The following is a 22,484-nucleotide window of genomic DNA, read 5'->3' as shown; positions in this document are numbered from 1 at the left end:
GGAACCGTTATTAATCCCATTCTTTGGTAGGTAAGTTTGTGAGTTGAAGATAATGAGGTGAGCTGGCCAACATAACTTGTGATGTTCTTGCTTACCCTAGCTGTTCCACAGACGCCACCTGAGTGCCAGCCCCCATTTTACAACTGGACCACATGTAGCCACACTCTAACAGCTATCACACTGCCTAATCAGGCCATACCTACATCATGGCTAAGATCTCACATTTGTACTAACCCATGTTTACTATAAGAATGAGTAGTACTAACCATACTGTTGGTTAATTACCACCACATGTGGTATAATTTATATTATAATAAGGTAAATGTTTATAGCTTATTATATGACCCCCAATTGTTGTATAAGGTGTAAACGTCCCTCCAACTATGTGCCGGTAAATTCTGGCAGGCTGAATCAAATATACAGTCCACTTAGAATCATAATCATCAATATTGAAGTGATAAAAAAATAGAAAATAAATGTTCACAAAGAATAAAAACAAATAATTGCTTGCTAGGATTATCCAACACCCCCACCCAGAGCAGGGAGGGGTGCTCCTGGCCCAGGACGGGGTAACAACGACGACAACAACAAGCACTTCACTCTCGCATCACAACAACATCATCAACAACAACAACAAGGGTACATCAACAACAACTCCATAACAACACTTCAACAACAGCACAACAGTAACAGTAACAACAAGGGAATATCAACAACAGCACTATAACAACACAACAACAAAAACAACAACATCATCAACAACAAGGGAACATCAACAACAACAACAACAACACAACAACAACAACAACAAGAGCCGGCATGACAACATGTCAGGGGATTCCCTTGAACAAAACAGGAAAAATTTTCCGAGATATTATCTTACACATCACCTCAGGTGGTTATTTTGGTTTTTTTTTGGAAGTAAAGAGGATGAAGAGGTGAAGGGAAGTATAGAAGTGGGAAATACAGTGAGAGGTATGAAAGCAGGCGGGCTGTCCGCCTTGCTGACACCATGTGTGGGTGTTGGCAGCTAAGCTAAGCTGGCTCCCTCTTGTCAGGGAGCTGTGAGTGTGTGAGGGGTTCTACACGTTTCACCATATAGAGATGTTTATAGATGAATACTGTGTGTCATTCATATATACACACTCCGATGCTTCGACACATATTGTTCTGTTTAAGGCTCTATATTTTATTATTAATATTTATCGAGTTGTTCATACATACATGTAATTATTTATCGAGTTGTTCATACATACATGTTATTATTTATCGAGTTGTTCATACATACACATATATACATACATATGCTAACATACACATATATACATACATATGCTAACACATACACATACATGCACATACACATACATACACACATACATATTCAATTTTTCAATTATGGGGGAAGGGGATCTGGTCTGTATTTCATCTTGGAATTATGTACTGTGGGGCGGGGTTTTCATCTAGTGAGTCGAGGCTCTTGGGCCACCAGCTGTGGGATCGGGGCGTCTCATCTTGGAGTAATCTTTCTAACATTGGGTTCTCTAACATTTCGATGGTGTTCCACACCCTGATGGCTTGGTGCTGCAGTCTGATGTTTAGTGGCTGTATGTTCAGGAGTTCATGGAGGTCCTGGATTGTCTGATCATATGGTGGACGGTGTTTTGCTGCTCTCCTTAGGTGGTATTTTTGACCTTTGTGGACGCCTGCTGGTAGATACTGGGGGATGGTGGGGAGGGCCCGCAGAGTGGAGGAGACAGGGTGGGAGGAGACAGGGTGGGGAGGAAACAGGGAGGGAGGAGATACGGTGGGAGGAGACAGGGTGAGGGGAGACAGGGTGGGAGGAGACAGGGTGGGGAGGAGACAGGGAGGGAGGAGACAGGGTGAGGGGAGACAGCGTGGGAGAAGACAGGGTGGGAGAAGACAGGGTGGGAGGACACAGGGTGGGAGGAGACAGGGTGGGAGGAGACAGGATGGGAGGAGACAGAGTGGGAGAAGACAGGGAGGGAGGAGACAGGGTGGGAGGAGACAGGGTGGGAGGAGACAGGGTGAGGGGAGACAGCGTGGGAGAAAACAGAGTGGGAGAACACAGGGTGGGAGGACACAGGGTGGGAGGAGACAGGGTGGGAGGAGACAGGGTGGGAGGAGACAGGGTGGGAGGAGACAGGGTGGGAGGAGACAGGGAAGGAGGAGACAGGGAGGGAGGAGACAGGGAGGGAGGAGAAAGGGAAGGAGGAGACAGGGTGGGAGGAGACAGGGAGGGAGGAGACAGGGAGGGAGGAGACAGGGAGGGAGGAGACAGGGTGGGAGGAGACATGGTGGGAGGAGACAGGGAAGGAGGAGACAGGGAGGGAGGAGACAGGGAGGGAGGAGACAGGGTGGGAGGAGACAGGGTGAGGGGAGACAGCGTGGGAGAAGACAGGGTGGGAGGAGACAGGGAGGGAGGAGACAGGGAGGGAGGAGACAGGGTGGGAGGAGACAGGGAGGGAGGAGACAGGGAGGGAGGAGACAGGGAGGGAGGAGACAGGGAGGGAGGAGACAGGGAGGGAGAAGACAGGGTGGGAGGAGACAGGGAGGGAGGAGACAGGGTGGAAGAAGATAGGGTGGAGGGAGACAGGGAGGGAGAAGACAGGGTGGGAGGAGACAGGGTGGGTGGAGACAGGGTGAGGGGAGACAGCGTGGGAGAAGACAGGGTGGGAGAAGACAGGGTGGGTGGAGACAGGGAGGGTGGAGACAGGGAGGGAGGAGACACGGTGGGAGGAGACAGGGAGGGAGGAGACAGGGTGAGGGGAGACTGGGTGGGAGGAGACAGGGTGGGGAGGAGACAGGGAGGTAGGAGACACGGTGGGAGGAGGCAGGGTGGGGAGGAGACAGGGTGGGGAGGAGACAGGGTGGGGAGGAGAAAGGGTGGGGAGGAGACAGGGTGGGGAGGAGACAGGGTGGGAGGAGATAGGGAGGTAGGAGACACGGTGGGGGAAGACAGGGTGGGGAGGAGAAAGGGTGGGGAGGAGAAAGGGTGGGGAGGAGACAGGGAGGGAGGAGACAGGGTGGGAGGAGACAGGGTGGGGGAAGACAGGGTGGGAGGAGATAGGGAGGTAGGAGACCGGGTGGGAGGAGACAGGGTGGGAGGAGACAGGGTGGGGAGGAGACAGGGTGGGAGGAGACAGGGATGGGAGGTGTCTGGGTGGGAGGAGAAAGGGTGGGAGGAGACAGGGTGGGAGGAGACAGTTGGGAGGGGACAGGGTGGGAGGAGACGGGGTGGGAGGAGACAGTTGGGAGGAGACCGGGAGGGAAGAGACGGGGTGGGAGGAGACAGGGAGGGAGTAGACAGGGTGGGAGGAGACAGAGAGAGAAGAGACAGGGTGGGAGGAGACAGGGAGGGAAGAGACAGGGTGGGAGGAGTCAGGGGGAGACACGGTAGGAGGAGACAGGGTGGGAGGAGACAGGGGGAGACACGGTAGGAGGAGACAGGGTGGGAGGAGACAGGGTGGGATGATACAGGGTGGGAGGAGACAGGGAGGGAGGAGACAGGGTGGGAGGAGACAGGGTGGGAGGAGACAAGGTGGGAGGAGACAGGGTGGGATGAGACAGGGTGGGTGGAGACAGGGTGGGAGGAGACAGGGTGGGAGGAGACAGGGGTGGGAGGAGTCTGGGTGGGAGATGTATGTAAGAACTACTGCCTAGTTTTTCCCGAAACTGTTGGCCACACGATCGTCAGCTGTTGTCTGCTGCTGTTGTCTGCTGCTGCTGCTCCTGTTGCTGTTGTCTGTTGCTGCTGCTGCTGTTGTTGTCTGCTGCTGCTGCTGCTGCTGCTGCTGCTGCTGCTGTTGTTGTCTGCTGCTGCTGCTGCTGCTGCTGCTGCTGCTGCTGCTGTTGTCTGCTGCTGCTGTCGGATTCTGCTGCTGCCGTTGTCTGCTTGTCTTGTTCTCTCGTCGCTACAGTTGTGAGGTAATTATACATGGCTTGTACACGATCAGATCCCAGAGTATTTGGCCATATTCTACCCCCCCCCGCCCCCCCCCCGCCCTCACCATATTCTACCCCCCACCATATTCCACCACCACCATTTTCTACCCCACCATATTCTGCCACCACCATATCCTACCACCACCATATTCTACCACCACCATATTCTACCACCACCATATTCTACCCCAACCATATTCTACCACCACCATATTCTACCAGCACCATATTCTACCACCACCATATTTTTCCACCACCATATTCTACTCCCACAATATTCTACCACCACCATATTCTACCACCACCATATTCTACAACCACCATAATCAACCCCACCATATACTACCAGCACCATATTCTACCACCACCATATTCTGCCACCACCATATTCTACCACCACAATATTCAACCACCACCATATTCTACCACCAGCATATTCTACCACCACCATATTCTACCACCACCATATTCTACCACCACCATATTCTACCACCACCATATTCTACACCCACAATATTCAACCACCACCATATTCTACCACCAGCATATTCTACCACCACCATATTCTACCACCACCATATTCTACACCCACAATATTCTAACCCCACCATATTCTACCACCACCATATTCTGCCACCACCATATTCTACCACCACAATATTCTACCCCCCCTCACAATATTCTACCACCACCATATTCTACACCCACTATATTCTACCACCACCATATTCTACACCCACCATATTCTACCACCACCATATTCTACCACCACCATATTCTACCACCACCATATTCTACCACCACAATATTCTACCCCCCCCCACCATATTCTACCACCACCATATTCTACACCCACTATATTCTACCACAACCATATTCTACCACCACCGTATTCTACACCCACAATATTCTACCCCCCACCATATATTACCGCCACCATATTCTACACCCACAATATTCCACCCTCGCCATATTCTACCACCACAATATTCTACCACCACAATATTCTACCACCACCATATTCTACCACCATGATATTCTACCACCACAATATTCTACCACCACAATATTCTACCAACACCATATTCTGCCACCACCATATTCTGCCACCACCATATCCTGCCACCACCATATTCTACCACCACAATATTCTACCACCACCATATTCTGCCACCACCATATCCTGCCACCACCATATTCTACCACCACAATATTCTACCACCACCATATTCTACCACCACAATATTCTGCCACCACCATATCCTGCCACCACCATATTCTACCACCATCATATTCTACTACAACCATATTCTACTACCACAATATTCTACCACCACAATATTCTTCCACCACCATATTCTACCACCACCATATTCTACCACCACCATATTCTGCCACCACCAAATTCTGCCACCACCATATTCTACCACCAAAATATTCTACTACCACAATATTCTACCACCACCATATTCTACCACCACCATATTCTACCACCACCATATTCTACCACCACAATATTCTACCACCACAATATTCTGCCACCACCATATTCTACCACCACCATATTCTACCACCACCATATTCTACCACCATCATATTCTACCACCACCATATTCTACCACCACCCTATTCTACCATCACCATATTCTACCACCACCATATTCTTCCACCACCATATTCTACCACCACCATATTCTACCTCTACAATATTCTACCAACACCATACTCTGCCACCACCATATTCTACCACCACCATATTCTACCACCACCATATTCTACCACCACAATATTCTACCATAACAATATTCTACCACCACCATATTCTACCACCACCATATTCTACCACCACCATATTCTACCACCACCATATTCTACCACCACCATATTCTGCCACCACCATATTCTACCACCACCATATTCTACCACCACCATATTCTACCACCAAAATATTCTACCACCACCATATTATACCACCACCATATTCTACCACCACCATATTCTACCACCACCATATTCTGCCACCACCATATTCTACCACAACAATATTCTACCACGACCATATTCTACCACCACCATATTATACCACCACCATATTCTACCACCACCATATTCTACCAGCACCATATTCTACCACCACCATATTCTACCACAACAATATTCTACCACAACAATATTCTACCACCACCATATTATACCACCACCATATTCTACCACCACCATATTCTACCACCACCATATTCTGCCACCACCATATTCTGCCACCACCATATTATACCACAACAATATTCTACCACGACCATATTCTACCACGACCATATTCTACCACCACAATATTCTGCCACCACCATATTCTACCACCACAATATTCTCCCACGACCATATTCTACCACGACCATATTCTGCCACCACAATATTCTGCCACCACCATATTCTACCACCACCATATTATACCACCACCATATTCTACCACCACCATATTCTACCACCATAATATTCTACACCCACAATATTCTACCACCACAATATTCTGCCACCACAATATTCTACCACCACCATATTCTACCACCACCATATTCTACCACCACCATATTCTGCCACCACCATATTCTACCACAACAATATTCTACCACGACCATATTCTACCACCACAATATTCTGCCACCACCATATTCTGCCACCACCATATTCTGCCACCACCATATTCTACCACCACCATATTCTACCACCACCATATTATACCACCACCATATTCTACCACCTCCATATTCTACCACCACCATATTCTACCACCACCATATTCTACCACCATCATATTCTACCACCACAATATTCTACACCCACAATATTCTACCACCACAATATTCTGCCACCCCAATATTCTACCACCACCATATTCTACCACCACCATATTCTACCACCACCATATTCTGCCACCACCATATTCTACCACCACCATATTCTACCACCACCATATTCTACCACCACAATATTCTGTCACCACAATATTCTACCACCACAATATTCTGCCACCACCATATTCTACCACCATCATATTCTGCCACCACCATATTCTACCACCACTATATTCTACCACCACCATATTCTACCACTACCATATTCTACCACCACCATATTCTACCACCACCATATTCTACCACCACCAGATTCTGCCACCACCATATTCTGCCACCACCATATTCTACCACCACCATATTCTACCACCACCATATTCTACCACCACCATATTCTACCACCACCATATTCTACCACCACCATATTCTACCACCACCATATTCTACCACCACCATATTCTACCACCACCATATTCTTCCACCACCATATTCTACCACCACCATATTCTGCCACCACCATATTCTACCACCATCATATTCTGCCACCACCATATTCTACCACCACCATATTCTACCACTACCATATTCTACCACCACCATATTCTACCACCACCATATTCTACCACCACCATATTCTGCCACCACCATATTCTACCACCACCATATTCTACCACCACCATATTCTACCACCACCATATTCTACCACCACCATATTCTACCACCACCATATTCTACCACGACCATATTCTACACCCACAATATTCTACCACCTCCATATTCTGCCACCACCATATTCTTCCACTACCATATTCTACCACTACCATATTCTGCCACCACCATATTCTACCACCACCATATTCTACACCCACAATATTCTACCACCACCATATTCTGCCACCAACATATTCTACCGCCACCATATTCTACCACCACCATATTCTACCACCACCATATTCTACCACCACCATATTCTACCACCACCATATTCTACACCCACAATATTCTACCACCACCATATTCTGCCACAACCATATTCTACCACCACCATATTCTACCACCACCATATTCTACCACCACTATATTCTACCACCACCATATTCTACACCCACAATATTCTACCACCACCATATTCTGCCACCACCATATTCTACCACCACCATATTCTGCCACCACCATATTCTTCCACCACCATATTCTGCCACCACCATATTCTACCACCACCATATTCTGCCACCACCTTATTCTACCACCACCATATTCTGCCACCACCATATTCTACCACCACCATATTCTACCACCACCATATTCTACCACCACCATATTCTGTCACCACAATTTTCTACCACCACAATATTCTGCCACCACCATATTCTACCACCACCATATTCTGCCACCACAATATTCTACCACCACCATATTCTACCACCACCATATTCTACCACCACCATATTCTGCCACCACTATATTCTACCACAACCATATTCTACCACCACCATATTCTACCACCACAATATTCTGTCACCACAATATTCTACCACCACAATATTCTGCCACCACCTTATTCTACCACCACCATATTCTGCCACCACCATATTCTGCCACCACCATATTCTACCACCACCATATTCTACCACCACCATATTCTACCACCACCATATTCTACCACCACCATATTTCACCACCACCATATTCTACCACCACCATATTCTACCACCACCATATTCTGCCACCACCATATTCTACCACCACCATATTCTGCCACCACCATATTCTACCACCACCATATTCTGCCACCACCATATTCTACCACCACCATATTCTACCACCACCATATTCTACCACCGCCATATTCTACCACCACCATGTTCTACCACCACCATATTCTACCACCACCATATTCTGCCACCACCATATTCTGCCTCCATATTCTACCACCACCATATTCTACCACCACCATATTCTACCACCACCATATTCTACCACCACCATATTCTACCACCACCATATTCTGCCACCACCATATTCTGCCTCCATATTCTACCACCACCATATTCTACCACTACCATATTTTGCCACCACCATATTGTACCACCACCATATTCTACACCCACAATATTCTACCACCACCATATTCTGCCACCACCATATTCTACCACCACCATATTCTACCACCACCATATTCTACCACCACCATATTCTACCACCACCATATTCTACACCCACAATATTCTGCCACCACCATATTCTGCCACCACCATATTCTACCACCACCATATTCTACCACCACCATATTCTGCCACCACCATATTCTACCACCACCATATTCTACCACCACCATATTCTACCACCACCATATTCTACCACCACCATATTCTACCACCACCATATTCTACCACCACTATATTCTGCCACCACCATATTCTGCCACTACCATATTCTACCACCATCATATTCTACCACCACAATATTCTACCACCACCATATTCTACCACCACAATATTCTGCTAACACAATATTCTACCTCCACCATATTTTACCACTACCATATTCTACCACCACAATATTCTACCACCACCATATTCTACCACCACAATATTCTGCTACCACAATATTCTACCTCCACCATATTCTACCACCACCATATTCTACCACCACCATATTCTACCACCACAATATTCTACCACCACAATATTCTACCACCACCATATTCTACCACCACAATATTCTGCCACCACAATATTCTACCACCACCATATTCTACCACCACCATATTCTACCACCACAATATTCTACCACCACCATATTCTACCACCACCATATTCTACCACCACAATATTCTGCCACCACAATATTCTACCACCACCATATTCTACCACCACCATATTCTACATCCACCATATTCTACCACCACAATATTCTACCACCACCATATTCTACCACCACAATACTCTTCACCCACAATATTATACCACCACCATATTCTACCACCACAATATTCTACCACCACAATATTATTGGGAGCAGCGCCAAGTATTAAGTTGAACAGGAAATAGTGTTTAAAAATAATCAGTGTTGCAGGCTGTGGAGGCCAGGCTGTGGAGGCCAGGCTGTGGAGGCCAGGCTGTGGAGGCCAGGCTGTGGAGGCCAGGCTGGGGTGAACAGGCTCGGGAAGCCAGGCTGGGGACGCCAGGCTGTGGAGGCCAGGCTGGGGACGCCAGGCTGTGGAGGCCAGGCTGGGGTGAACAGGCTGGGGGAGGTCACACTAGGGAGGCAAGGCTGGGGAGGCCTGGCTGGGGGAGGACATACTTTGGAGGGTGGGCTTTGGAGGATAGGTGTGGGAGGCCAGGCTGGGGAGGACAGGCTGAGGAGGCCAAACTTGGGAGGACAGGCTGCGGAGGCCAGGCTGGGAAGGCCAGGCCGGGGAGGACAGGCTGGGGAGGACAGGCTTGGGAGGCCAGGCAGGGGAAGAATGACTTGGGAGGCCAGGCTGGGGAGGCCAGGCTGGGGAGGCCAGGCTGGGGAGGCCAGGCTGGGGAGGCCAGGCTGGGGAGGCCAGGTTGGGGAGGAAAGGCGGGGGAGGCCAGGTTGGGGAGGACAGGCTGGGGAGGCCAGGTTGGGGAGGACAGGCTGGGGAGGCCAGGCTGGGGAGGCCAGGCTGGGGAGGCCAGGCTGGGTAGGATAGGCTTGGGAGGCCAGGCTGGGGAGGCCAGGCTGGGGAGGCCAGGCTGGGTAGGATAGGCTTGGGAGGCCAGGTTGGGGAGGACAAGCTGGGGAGGCCAGGCTGGGGAGGCGAGGCTGGGGAGGCCAGGCTGGGGAGGCCAGGCTGGGGAGGCCAGGCTGGGGAAGCCAAGCTTGGGAGGCCAGGCTGGGGAGGCGAGGCTGGGGAGGCCACGTCAAGAAAAGGAAGGAGGGAATTTGATTCCCATTCAACCTTGAAATGGATGGAAGGAGCCAGATTGTTACGAGAGGAGAGGAAAGGCTGGAAAAGACTAAGGTCACTAAGGTCATGAGGCCAGGAAGCAAAATGTTATCAACATGGCGAAGCCAGAGAGATTGGCAAGATCAGGGCAAAGAAGGAAACCCATATATGGTGTGTATGTGTATATATATGTGTGTGTGTGTGTGTGTGTGTGTGTGTGTGTGTGTGTGTGTGTGTGTGTGTGTGTGTGTGTGTGTGTGTGTGTGTGTGTGTGTGTGTGTGTGTGTAGTGGGTGAGTGTGTGGGTGGCTGTGGTAGGTACTTACCTAGTTGTGCTTGCGGGGGTTGAGCTCTGGCTCTTTTGTCCCGTCTCCCATCTGTCAGTCAACTAATGTACAGGTTCCTGAGTCTACGGAGCTCTGTCATATCTACACTTGAAGCTGTTTATATGGAGCTTCTACCATATCACTTCCTAATGCAATCCATTTGTCAACTACTCCGACACTGAAACAATTCTTTCTAACGTCTCTGGCTCATTTGGGCACTCAATTTCCACCTGCGTCCCCTAGTGCGTGTGCCCCTTGTGTTAAATAGTCTTTCTTTATCTACCCAATCAATTCCAATGAGAATCTTGTATGTGTTGATCATGTCCCCCTTAACTCCTCTGTCTCCCAGTGACGTGAGATTTAATTCCCGTAGTCTGTTCTTGTAGCTCATACCCCCTCAATTCGGGTACTTGTCTGGTGGCAAACCTTTGAACCTTTTCCAGTTTAGTCTTATGCTTGACTAGATATGGACTCTATGCTGGAGCCGCATACTCCAGGATTGTCTGACATATGTGGTATACAAAGTTCTGAATGATTCCTTACACAAGTTTCTAAAGGCCGCTCTTGTGTTAGCCAACCTGGCATATGCCGCTGATGGTATCCTCTTGATATGGGCTTCAGGGGACAGGTCTGGCGTGATATCAACCCCCAATTAAGTCTGTCTCTCTCTCTCTCTTTGACGCTTGAAGATTTTTATCGCCCAAATGATAACTTCTCTGGTATCTGGTTTCCAATTCCCTTTACCTATCTTCATTACATTACATTTGCTTGGGTTAAACTCTAACAATCATATGTTCGACCATTCCTTCAGTTTGTCCAGGTCTTCTTAAAGCCTCAAGCCGACCTCCTCTGTCCTAATCCATCTCATAATTTTGGCGTCGTCAGAAAACATTGATAGGAATGAGTCTATACGCTCTGGGAGATCGTTTACGCATATCAGAAACAGGATAGGTCAGAGTACAGACTCCACTGGTGACTTTACGCCAATCTAAGGTCTCACCGCTCACTGTAACTCTCTTCTTCCTATTGTTAGGTACTCCCTTATCCACTGGAGCACCCTACTAGCTACTCCTGCCTGTTTCTCCAGCTTATGCATCAGCCACTTATGGAGCACTGTGTCAGAGGCTTTCCGGCAGTCTAAGAAAATGCAGTCTGCCCATCCTTCTCTTTTTTGTTTTATCTTTGTCACCTGATCGTATAATTCTATTAAGCCTGTAAGGCAAGATTTACCCTCCCTGAACCCATGTTGATGTGTTGTCACGAAGTCCCTTCTCTCCAGATGTGACACTAGGTTTTATCTCACGATCTTCTCCATCATCTTGCATTATATACAAGTTAAGGACACTGGCCTGTAGTTCATTGTCTCTTGTCTGTCACCCTTTTTGTGTATTGGGACTACATTAGCCGTCTTCCATATTTCTGGTAGGTCTCTCGTTTCCTGTGACCTACTATACACTTTGACAAGTGGCAAGCAAGTGGCTAGCTATGGCAAGTGGCAAGCAAAGTTCTTCTGCACACTCTTTTAATACCTATGGGGAAATTCTACACGCGCCAAGAGCCTTTTTCACGTCCATATCCAACAGATGCCTCTTGACCTCATCTCTTGTAATTCCGAACCCTTCTAAAGCCGCCCGGTTTACTGCACCTCTCCTAGGGCAGTGACCTCACCTCGCTCTATTGTGAGAACCTCCTGGAACCTCTTGTTGAGTTCTTCACACACCTTTTTGTTATTCTATGTGCACCTGTCCTCACCCGTTTAATCACCTGTTCCTTCACTGTTGTTTTCCTCCGGATGTGACTGTAGAGTGGCTTTGGTTCGTTCTGGGCTTTATTTGCTATATCATTTTCAAACTTTTTCTCAGCTTCTCTTCTCACACTAACGTCCCTGGTTCTCTGGTATCTTTCTCTGCTTTCTGATCATCTGTTATTTAGGAAATTCCTACATGCCATTTTGTTCAGTTCCTTTGCTTCCATATATGCCCTATTAAACCATGGTTTATTGTTTTGCTTCTCGGTTTTTTCCTTTTGGTCCGGGATAAACCTGTTTACTGCCTCCTGACACTTCTGGGTGGCATAGTCCATCATGTCTTGTACGGACTTAGTTCTGAGTTCTGTGTCTCTTAGTATATCTCTTAGGAATTTTCTCATCTTATAATTTCCCTTTCGGTACGCCAGCCATTTTATTTCCTATTTTTTTTTGGGGGGGGGGGGCGAGATAAATCTAAGCTCTACCAGGTACTTAAAGATCAATACACAGTGATCACTCATTCCCAAGGATGCTTCCAACTTAACTTAACTTATATCCGACTCATTTAGGGTAAATACCAGATCAAGCATGGTTGGTTCATCCTCTCTTCTCATTCTTATCGGTCCCTTGATGTGTTGGCTTAGAAAGTTTCTTGTTGCCACGTCCAACAGCTTAGCTCTCCATGTGTCTGGTTCTCCATGTGGGTCTCTGCTCTGTCAATCTATCTCTCCGTGGTTGAAGTCTCCCTTGATTAGTATTCAGGATCTGTTCCTGATGGCGGCAGAAGCTGCTCTCTGTATTATATTAATAGTGGCCATGGAGTTTCTATCATATTCCTGTCTGGGCCTTCTGTCGTTTGGTGGTGGTGGTGGTGGTGGTGGGGGGTTATATATGATCACTACTATAATTTTTTGTCCTCCAATTCCTATGGTACCTGTTATGTAGTCACTGAAATCTCCACAGCCCTGAATAACCATCTCCTCAAAACTTCAGTATTTTCTTATCAGCAGAGCTACACCACCTCCTCTTCCTTCTCTCTTTCCTCACTACATAGTAGCCCCTGTGGAAACATTGCATTTGTTATGGTTTTCGTTAGCTTTGCTTCTGTGAGTGCTATTATGTCTGGGTTTTCTTCTAGTACCCATTCTCCAAGTTCGCTTGTTTTATTTGTAATCCCATCTATGTCAGTGTACATTGCCTTGAAGCTCACTTTCTTCTGTTCATTGTCATGTTCCCTTCTTGGTGAGCGTTCTGCTGATGGAGGAAGTTGTTCCATTGGTGTGAGGATTTGTGAGGTGGTTAAAAGGGTCTCGGAGGATACTTGGTGAGGGATGGGGGGTCAAGGGAAGGTGGGATAGGGAGGGAATGGGGTAAGGAGGGAGGGGAGACATAGAGGATATGGAGTGAGGAGGAGGGGGGGGGATAGGGAGGGTATGGGATGAAGGGGAAGCGGGGACAGGGAGGGAAAGTGAAAGGGGGACATGGTTGGAATGGGGTAGGGATGACAGGGTCAGTTCTGGGTGAGGGGTCTCATATCAAGGGTATTTGAGCTGGTTGTGGTCAAGGAAATTATAAGATTTTGTGGTTTAAAACCCAAAAATGATCTGTGATCATTGCACCAGACTGTTACTTGCATACAGGTGGACAGCTTTCTCAATACCTCCCAGACAGAAAAAAACAGCCAACCTCGGCCGCCACTCTACAGTCGGTTGACCAGCAATGGACACTTAGGTGCTTGTAAGCTGTCCTCTCTTGTCCCATCTCTCGTAAAGGTATTCCTTATTCTGACTTTTACCCGGTTACTCATTCCTCCGTCCTTACCCGTTGGCAGTGTAACACCCATGCCCCCCCCCCCTTAGAGTTCTCACTCAGGGCAGCCTTCTCCAAGAGGTCAGCCCAGATGACCTCCGGATTATCATGTATGTTGATTAAAAATTCCTGGGTTAGTCTTAGTCAGCATAGTTTCAAGTATGTAATATTTCATGATACTCTTGTCAAACATTGCAATGGAATTAGACCCCAGATTCTTATGTGTAAACATCCATGTATCTCCCCCTTTTGGCCAGGTCAGAGGTCAGTCACACACGTAATTAATAACTCCTCTCTTGAAGAGTGTATGGTGAATGTCAAACAAGCTTATTGAAATATTTTTTAAGTGTTTGTGCACGTGTAGCCCGACCCCCCCCCCCCCTAGCAATTCTGATCTAGGTAGCAACAGAAAATCTCCCCTCCCCCCTTTTGGGGTATATATATTGGTCCTGTAGGGACTTAGTAAGAAGAGAGTGCCAGACACCTGGGTCCAGAGAGGGCTGTGGAGAACATCGGGAGGTGACAGAGGGAGAGACAGAGGTCTTAAGGTAATGTGTGTGATCTCTGAGGTTTTGTTCCATGTCCAAATTTCTTAACTTTTTGCCAGTGTTAGAGTAGGATTTATAAGTGGTGATTAGCATAATTTGGTATCTCAATAAACTATGTTAAATTTCCCGTCTGTGTCAATTGTTGAATCCTCTTAGCCTTTTGGATAAAGTGGCTAACAACCGTTTTCATAATTAATGACAGTCATAGAAAGTACTCTCCAAGTCAAGCAATGTTTCTTGCCTCGTTGCTTGATACAGTCTCAATGGTCAAAGGCAGATGGTGGCAGCGTATTTAATCCTGTGTTAGCATTTCCTTGTTGGCAGTGTATCTTTTTAGTTCCGGGTAACCATCATATGTCAGCTCATAACAGTGTTACCAAGTGCAATCGATGGGGAAGTGTTACTCAGGATAAGTAGTGTTTACATTATTAAGTAGTGTGTACATTATAGTGGTGTTACATTAGAGTGGTGTTACAGCAGGCTTGTTGGTCGTCTATTACTGGTAATAAACTACGTTCTCTTAAAAGTTGTGTCCGCGTGGCCGTCCTCCTACCACTGTAACCGGCGATGGGAAACGGCTCTGGCGATGTTGCGTATTGGCCATACTCGCTTACCTCATGGTCACTTGATGGAGCGCCGCCCTGCTCCTTATTGTCCTAATTGCATTGTCCCTCTTACGGTCGTGCATATCCTTGTTGAATGTCCTGACTTCCGGTACGAGCGTGTGTCTTGTTTTCCGACTGTCCCCCACGGTCGCTTGTCTGTTGATAGAATTCTTCGTGACTCGGATACTTTTGATATCATTCGCCTTATGCGTTTCTGTTCTCGTATTGGCATCCTTGGTGATATTTAGCGCCCTCTGATTATCCCGAACTTTTGATGGTGCTACATAGCCTTCCCGGTTTGGTGCCTTCTTTTGATAATTGCTTACTTACTTATACAATCATGTGTCCACAATGAACTTCTGTTCTGCTCCTAGAGGCACCTTAATCAATGCGTATATCTGGATCCTCCAAAACATCAGAAAAGGCACTTCTGCAGTTCTTCCAGTCTACTGCAACTGAAGTCCTGCTCCAACATCAGTGATGCTTCTCCACTGATTCCATAAGGAAACGTGTAGCTTCGACAATGCTACATCAATGCTGTATTACAAAGAAAACATACATAATTCATGACATATAAAATGAACATCATCATACAACAGTCTAAGCTGCTACAACCAAGTATCACTCCAAATAATAACCTGGCTTCACCAACTCTCCATATTAAGTGGTTGCACAACTCTTGGCTTACCACTGACTATTCCCTCACAGCTTGAGGCTGAAATCCTGTCACAAAAATACTGTATCCTCAACCCCTAGAAGTATATGAAGCTCTGCTTGGTGCTGAAATACATGAAACATCTACATAAGTATCTCCCAACAAAAGAAGAAATCAATCTCTCACAATACACTGCATCTTATATGCCAATAAGCATTCAAGCACTCCCTTATACAATCACGTGTCCACAATGAACCTCTGTTCTGCTCCTAGAGGCACCTTGATCAATGCGTATATCTGAGTCCTCCAAAATATCAGGAAAGGCACTTCTGCAGTTCTCCCAGTCTACTGCAAAACGAAGTCCTGCTCCAACAGTTGTGATACTTCTCCACTGATTCCATAAGGAAATATGTAACTTCCCTACACTGCTTGAAGTCAACTCCTCACCTTGGAGTTCTGCTCTACCACAGAGTTCAGCATACACCAGGCACAAGTGTAGGACGGCGGTCCGTGAATTAATTAAGTATTCTCGGGATATTTACGTACCAGTGAGCCCAAAACATAGTTTTTGTTCATATGAAGGGTACAGCAACGCATTGATAACGCATCATAGGGAATTCGTATAATGTTGGATAAGAAAAAATTTGAAAAAGAACGAGTTTGTGGCAAGACAGTGGCACCAGCCGGCTGAGAAGGGAAGAATTTGGACCACTACGTGCAGATGAGCTCTGGCCTACAGGGACGTCAACAATTAAGGCGGACATCGCTTCATAAATCACCTAGTTGTGCTTTGGGATGCTTACTTGGAGGTGAGTGCCTCTTAAATTCAGTCATACACGGTGTACAGTTTTTTTTTATATAATAATTAGCTTTGGACTTAAGTTAAAATACGAAAAAGTAGCTCGAGAGTCTCAGCTTGGTACTAGTTTTTTCACACCTGTGTGTTACATTACACTGCCACCGACTAGCCCCCCCCCCCTCACCATAACACGCCAATGTAAACACATACACACACACACACACACACACACACACACACACACACACACACACACACACACACACACACACACGCACGCACGCACGCACGCACAAACCAGCCTACCGCCAACCTCAATCCCACACCCCCGGGACAGACCTTCCGTCCCTCACCCACCTGATTGCCCTCCTTCCTCTCTCCCTCGCTCTCCCTCTCTACCCCTCACTCCCTTTCACTCTCTCTCCCTTTCACTCCCTCTCTCCCTTTCCCTCCGTCCCTCCACCAGTTAACCTCACTCCCCACTGTGCCACCCCCACAATAAATACACACACACGCACACACACACACACACACACACACACACACACACACACACACACGCACACACACACACACACACACACACACACACACACACACACACACACACACACACACACACACACAAGCAAATGTAATGTAATGAAGATAGGCGTAGGGAGCAGGAGGCCAGATACTACGTATCATCTGGGAAATGAAATTCTTCATGAGTCAAAGAGAGAAAAGGGCTTGGAGATTGACATCACGCCAGACCTGTCCCATGCAGCCCAATTCAAGAGGATAACATCAGCGGCATATGCCAGGCTGGTCAACATAAGAACGGCATTCAGAAACTTGTGTAAAGAATTATTCAGAACTTTGTATACCACATATGTCATACCAATCCTGGAGTATGCGACTCCTGCATGGAGTCCATATCTAGTCAAGGATAGGACCAAACTGGAAAAGGTTCAAAGGTTCGCCACTAAACTAGTACCCGAGCTGAGAGGTATGAGCTACGAGGAGAGACTACGGGAATTAAACCTCACTTCGCTGGAAGACAGAAGAGTTAGGGGGAACATGATCACCACATTCAAGATTCTCAAGATAGGGTAGATAAAGACAAGCTATTTAACACAAGGGGCACACGCACTAGGGGGCGCAGGTGGAAACTGAGTGCCCAAATGAGTCACAGAGATATTAGAAAGAATTTTTTTAGTGTCAGAGTGGTTGACAAATGGAAAGCATTAGGAAGTGATGTGGTGGAGGCAGACACCATACACAGTTTCAAGTGTAGATATGATAGAGCCCAATAGGCTCAGGAACTTGTACACCTGTTGATTGACAGTTGAGAGGCGGGACCAAAGAGCCAGAGCTCAACCCCCTGCAAGCACGATTAGGTGAGTGCATACATACACACAAACACACACACACAGGTCAAGCGGGATGGTAAGACAACAGAACGAAGCTGGAGGAGAGGGACTGGACGAGTCACACATGGAGATGATTGCTAAGGCATGGAAGGATATCAGTGGGGAATTGAAGAACCAGAGGGAAACTATATGTAAGCTGCTGATAGAACTAAGTGCAGCACAAGAGGAGATAAGCCTAAAATCAGGCCCTCCACAGACTCTGGTCCAGGCAACCAGCCCCTAGATACCAGGAGATGTAGCAATGACAGGGATCATTCTTCATCGACCTAGCAGCAGCTTTTGATACAGTAAACAGAGAAATCATACTTGAACTGCTCGCCGAGCTGGGAATACAAGGAAAATTACTGAAATGGATATGGGGCTATTTGTTTAATAGAACAGCATATGTTCTGTTTAATGGTGTTAAAAGCACAGAGAGCAAACACTTTGGACTGGGAACTCCACAAGGAGGGGTCCTCAGCCCCGTGTTGTTCAACGTTCTGATGCATAAACTTATTAAAGATCTTCCAACTAATAATGAAGACACTGTCATTTGTTATGCTGATGATATATGTTTACTGGCTGCCTCCGAGCCTAGAATGCAAGTTCTGCTCGATGCTTTTCTACTAGAGCTGAAGAATGTGGCCTCCTTATCTCTGTACAGAAAACTCGTGCCCTCGTTCCATGTGGTATTCCACCAGCCAATTATCATATAGATGGGCGAGCACTTGAGAACTGCGAGTCTTACAGATACCTTCGTGTCCCCATTAACGACCCTGGGTACCTTTCTTCTCTCAAGAGGAGACTTTGGGAGAGATTAAAGCCCTTCCGGGTCCTTGTTGGTGTCAATCATGGACTTAACGTGAGACTTGCTAGAATGTTTTATGTATCATTTATACGCTCTGTGATTGACTACAATGATCTACATCTCACACTGTATACTGACAAAGAGCTGAAATCTCATGAAACCTTGCAAAATGAAGCTATGCGTCTCATCCTTGGGGCTCCAAAGTCCACGAGAATAGTTAATATGAGAGCAGAGTTAAAATTACCTACCATAAGTGATAGAATTTTGTCTATTAGCACAGTTTTCGGCGTGAAGGTATTGAGTAGATCTAGACAACACATGAAGTTTCAAGCTAAACTTCTAATATGCTGCACTCACCTGAGGTCTATAGAAGAAGAACGAAATCTGATTATGTATTTTGGTTTTACAAGGTAGCCAACTCCATCAAAACGTTAAATATGTACCCAACTAAATTAATGATTAATCAACCAATTACTCCATGGGATAACTGGGATCTATCAGTTGATTTTGTAAATGCGCCCAAGAAAGATAGTGTGCACTCTACATTATTAAAACAGTTAACACTGAAAAGCATCACTGAAAGTACTCAGAGTATGGGTAACGATGTGTATCAGTGCTATACCGACGGCTCTGTAGAAGAAGGTGGACGATGTACCGGATGTGCATGCAATATATTTGAACAATCTTCTCTCGTACATACAGCAGTGAAGCGCGTCAATGACTGGGCAAGTACAACTCAAACCGAACTTGCAGGCATATACCGTGCCACGGAATTTTTAAAAGACAAAGGCAGTGGACTTATATACTGTGACTCGCAGAGTGCACTCCTGGCATTGAACGCACATAGTAGTGACACCCAGAAAATAGTCAGTGATATTCGAATGAATGTTTTAGCTGCTAAAGAAAACAGATTTGAGATTAAATTCCTATGGATACCATCACATGTTGGCATCTCAAGGCATGACACTGTTGATATGCTTGCAAAGACAGCCTGTAGAAAACCAGTGGTAGAAATTTATATGGGTGTTTCATTAGCAGTGACAAAGAGAATACTTAAAAAATATCTAATGAAGATCTCACCGACCTAACAAATTCCCAAAGACTAGAAAGTTGTAGCATTAAATATTATGATAGATATCGTGAGGAGACATTCACATATGGGACTAATAGAACAAGAACCCGGCAATGTGATGTTATAGTGGCCAGAATACGCCTGGGATATTATAGACGTATCTGGCAGCTTTCTCAAAACCCAAATGTCGAGTACACAATGTGTCAACTTTGTGAAGGAGAAAACATGCACTCTCCTGAACATTATATTGTAGAATGTCCCATATTGACTGACTTTCGCCCTCCTGGGCTAAGGTATGCTGAACTGTGTAATTACTATATGAGTACTGGAACACTTGATGATATATTTCACTTGTACCCAAGATTAACCATGTAATGTATCAATTATACAATGTATGTATGTGATGTAACTATATAACCTGAACTTGTAAAAGCACCTTAATTACATTCAGTGATTAAGTGCTTAATTCCACACAAGTTTTTCTATCAGCTATCTCACACTGTCAGAGTAAAAGAGACAAATATATGTGAATGCATGTGTGTGTGTGTATATATGTATGTGTACGTATATGTGTGTGTGTGTGTATGTATATGTATGTGTCTAAAGTATATATGGAAGCTGATCAGAATTACATTTCACATTTGTAAATGCACATTAATGACACTATGTAAAAGACACATCGAACACTTTATGTAGGGCATACGTAAATCTGTGCATCTATGTATTTACGTATGTAGGTTAGCTTAGAATTTTAAACTAAGAAACCACCGAATCACCTTCTGTGGTTGATTGTTCAATAAACCCCTGAACTATATGTTTAACACATCTCTAACCCTGTGCATGGAGGACAGAAGAAAATGTATTTATGCTGATTAGCATTGTAAATGTGTGGCCACGTCTGTGGTAGAAAATAATAATAATAAAATAAATAATAATTGGTCCAACCTTTGCTGAAATGCTGAAGAGCCCAGATGCTATGTACACAGTCAAGGAAGTTGTAATGAAAGCAGTAACCTCACAGGAGGCAGCTAGATGCACAAGCCAGCTAATGGAAAGGAAAAGAGCTGTAGTAGTGATAGGTGTGAAGGAACAAGAGGGTTCCACAAGAGAGGAATGGGGGACTAAAGACAAAGCTGCAGTGGCAGGGATATTAAAGGAGATAGGAATGGAAGGGGCTGAGCAAGACATAGAACAGTTTTTCCGGATTGGCCAGTACAACAAAGACAAAAAGAGATTGATCAAGATAGTATTCAAGAGCGAGGTCATCAAAGAGGATATCCTAGCAAAGAAGAGCAAACTGAGGTATACAAGGAATTACAAAGAGGTATATTTTCAGAGGGTATATGACCAGAGACGAAATAGTAAGGGCAGCAGATGGAAGGAGAGGGAAGGGAGCCAGGAAACCTCAGCATTCATCCCAGCAATCCCAGGAGGGAGTAGGGAACCCCAATCCAGCAACTCAGGAGCCCCAGGGGAAAATGCAACACCCCAGCCCACCACCCAATAGGGCCTCCCCTATCCCGCCAGCACAAACCCTTCCTTGCCCCTGCACAATGCCCATCATAAAACTCAAATCCTCCCTCTCCCCTTACCCCATGTATCCCCTGCTATCCCAGCCGCTGGTCTTCTTCCTGGCCCAAGCAGGCCCAGGCGAGACCTAAGCCCTCCCTCCCCCAAAACCCCTATCAACTAAACCGCAGGAGGGCGTGCCCTCTCCCCAAGCAATCCCTGCCCCCTCACCCCCCAGGACTTCTTCCTGCCCCTAGCAGGCCTGGGAAAGACCTAAGCCCTCCATCGCCCACTCCACCTCCCCCTGAACCCCCTGGCAACTACCTCACAGGAGGATGAGCCTACCCAATTTGCAATGACCATGGAAAAACTTCCTACACTTGTGGGGAGTGAGGGTGAAATTGGATATAAGAAAGTGAGCTTCAAGGTAATGTACTCAAACATTGATGGGACTAGCAATAAAGCAAGTGAACTGGCAG

General features: G+C 46.5%; 1 protein-coding gene across 1 annotated transcript in view; it reads left to right on the top strand.

Annotated features, from left to right (window-relative positions):
- The first annotated feature begins 3,708 nt into the window (after window positions 1–3,708).
- LOC138364514 (serine protease inhibitor 88Ea-like) overlaps window positions 3,709–22,484 on the top strand; it is a 48,683-nt gene continuing 29,907 nt past the window's right edge. Inside the window, exon 1 of the mRNA XM_069324158.1 lies at window positions 3,709–3,948. The gene's annotated coding sequence lies outside the window, so the exon portion shown is untranslated. The remainder of the gene's footprint in view (window positions 3,949–22,484) is intronic.

The sequence above is a fragment of the Procambarus clarkii genome, chromosome 13 (assembly GCF_040958095.1).
Source record: "Procambarus clarkii isolate CNS0578487 chromosome 13, FALCON_Pclarkii_2.0, whole genome shotgun sequence".
Taxonomy (NCBI): domain Eukaryota; kingdom Metazoa; phylum Arthropoda; class Malacostraca; order Decapoda; family Cambaridae; genus Procambarus; species Procambarus clarkii.
The sequence above is the reverse complement of the archived record's forward strand: the minus strand, read 5'-3'. Positions and strand labels throughout refer to the sequence as shown.